General features: G+C 32.5%; 1 long non-coding RNA gene across 2 annotated transcripts; it reads right to left on the minus strand.

The window, feature by feature from the left end:
* Positions 1–251: 251 nt before the first annotated feature.
* LOC149616719 (uncharacterized) lies at positions 252–1,695 on the minus strand. 2 transcript variants are annotated; one of them, XR_016375776.1, is made up of 5 exons: positions 1,349–1,695; positions 1,220–1,275; positions 865–1,071; positions 675–771; positions 252–592 (listed from the first exon to the last, which is right to left on the minus strand). It is a non-coding gene; the product is annotated as an uncharacterized LOC149616719 (long non-coding RNA). The 2 variants fall into 2 exon arrangements; XR_016375775.1 differs by having other exon boundaries at positions 675–802; positions 1,349–1,694.
* Between the last annotated feature and the right edge of the window lie 1,052 nt (positions 1,696–2,747).

A 2,747-nucleotide genomic window follows, 5' to 3' on the forward strand; every position in this document is an offset into this window, starting at 1 on the left:
TGGCTTTTCAACTAACGATTTAACTGACGTTGTAGCTTCTCTAGTTTCACATATAAAGGCGACACACTTCTATATTAGGCAAACTTACACTCTACTATCACTTAAATCTAAGATTTGCCTAAATGGTCAATTAGGCAAACGAAAAAGTCGAAACAGGAAGCCTCTTGTAATATGTCGGCTTCAATCAGTTTTATTCATACTTTCTACCAAAACTCTAATTTAAAATTATAATAAATTTATACAGAACGATATTTCAGAACATATAGCTTTATTTTGTACAGTTTATGAAGAAACGTTGTCGCTACTCTCATGACAAGAGAGCAAATTTTTGCCGTTGTCATATAATTGCTTATTTATAACATTGTACATCCAAATGTACCTTCAAACATTGTCTCTTATCTTTTTACACAACCAGGCTGATGTTACTTCATTTGGGTGACATTAAGTAGCAGCAAATCCTGTATATAGATAGTTTACACAAATGGAGCATTAATGAACCTTACACCTGAAGGCCGGGCTGCATGGAGGACAAAAAGAGACGGGTTTCTGTCCTCCTGGTGTAAATGGTATGATTCCTCCAGATGTGCAAATCCTGTATATTAAGATCAAACTTTTAAGAAGCCTTAAAACATTATTAAGTTTTTGTAATATTTTCTAAATAAAGTGGTTAATACATGGTATTTGATGTTAATTATAACAATTTCAAGTTTGTATTATAGATTGAAGCGTGGACGTCATCAATATTGACAGTAGTAGCCCATTCGTGTGACACTGTCAATTATACCACTGTTTTATTCCAAATCTTTAGCACAACAAAAACTCATTCACATTTATATTGTTAGACACATCAGTAACCATATTTACCAGTTGAACGTACTGCAACATTTACTTTTGAACCCATCTATCATAATGTATTTCTTTGATTATATCACACGTACAGTCAATGGTATCCCATAGGGGTAGGATTGCCTATGGGGCTGTGATACTTTGAATGGTTATACTAAATGACGTTTTTGTCTCATTACCCTTGAGTGAACCCACTTCAGCATATCAGTAGGATGTTATTATATACTATAATTAACATTCTATATTGCATTAATTATATAACTATTATGAGAATTGAATGGCTTTAATAATGGTCAGTTGGCTCATTCGATGCTCATTTTATTTAATAACGACGCAGAACGATAAATGAAGTCACATTAATGATTAAACTTACATAACACCTAAGCCTTGGTTGAAATAATTTTCGATCACGAGCTGAAACGTCTTACACTATAAATGAACGTTTACTTTTATTCAACTATATTGTCACAGATAATTTGCAAATGATAAAATAAAAGCATACCCGTCCAATGCGACGATTTAAGTAAATCTCTCTTCTTCAAATAAGCATCCGTACTTAGCAAAATATTAACCGTACCGGTGTACCCAAGTCGCCTCTAACACTGATGAAGTGTAGTCTGCTACGTTCAGCATCAGAAACAAAAGCAAAAGCACCGGTGAGTTAACCGGTTGATTACGCTGAACGATTTACCAATCGAAAAACCGAATTTCAAATTTGGTGGACATCCGCAATTTAATTTCGTCTTGAAAGTCGAAACCTAAGCCGCCAATAAGAAGCCAGAATCCAGTTCCTTTACGGACCAATGAGCGACGAGAATCCAAGTGGGCGCGGAAGGCTAAGCCTGCAGAATACGGCGGCCGACAAATTCAAGATAATTAGGTACACGTGGCTTTGTGGCGCCACACGAGCGCCCGGGGTTAAAGTTCACAACAGAGAGATAGCGCCCTGATTTTTTAGAATGGTTAAAAAATAATTGCGTGAGATTAAAATTATTCTTTGGAAATCTCCCGTTGTTATTCGGAATATGGGGAGGAATTAGGTCAAAGAATAATAATGCCAAATATTGTTTTTTTTTTGTTCAAGGTTACCAAAGGTCAGGGAAAAATCCGGTAAAGGGTTCAACACGTCACGTGCTGCAAGAAAAAGCCTGAAAATAAATGCCAGAAACGATTCAAATTGATATAAATTTATTAATGAAACATTTTGCGTAATTAATTTTCGTTTGTTAATATTGATTACAATTTAACCGAAAAAAGAGTACAAAAGTAAATATGAACTAGATATAGACGCGTACAGTTTCGATTGTGTATTAATTGTTAAAGAAAACCGTAAAAGAAAATTTTCAATCAACTGTTTCACGTAAACAATATTTGAAAGCAAGAATTTAATCAAAGTAGAATTTATTTTCGATTAACCTTGACTATATTAAGATTAATTAATTTTTATATAATAAAATTAATATAAAAAATTTAAATTTATATATTTGTGATTGTAGCATTAGTTAACAAGGTGAATTTAAAAAGATAGTATAGCGTTATGAAGAAATCATTAAATTTTGTATTGAAATATTTAAAGCCCATATTAAAATAAAAATAAAGCATTGTATATAATAAAAATGATAGTACCAATTAAATAACAAAATTAACTTTCGTATTCAATTTTTGATTTTAGAATTTAATACCAAAAAGAATAGTCGAGGGGCTAGTCACTTGAGTAATCAGGTGTACAAAACCGCCGAAATCGATTACTTGATTTCTAGAATTCTAAGAAAATCATAAGTAATCATAATCAATTTTGTGAGTAATCAGAAATCTCCGATAATCACTGGAAATCACATGGAATATAGAGAGAATCAGAAATAATCACATAATTTCCTAGTAATCTTTTGTAATCATCTCGG

The sequence above is a fragment of the Phalangium opilio genome, unplaced genomic scaffold (assembly GCF_054372755.1).
Source record: "Phalangium opilio isolate 3A_F unplaced genomic scaffold, DU_Popi_V2 ptg000217l_1, whole genome shotgun sequence".
Lineage (NCBI taxonomy): Eukaryota > Metazoa > Arthropoda > Arachnida > Opiliones > Phalangiidae > Phalangium > Phalangium opilio.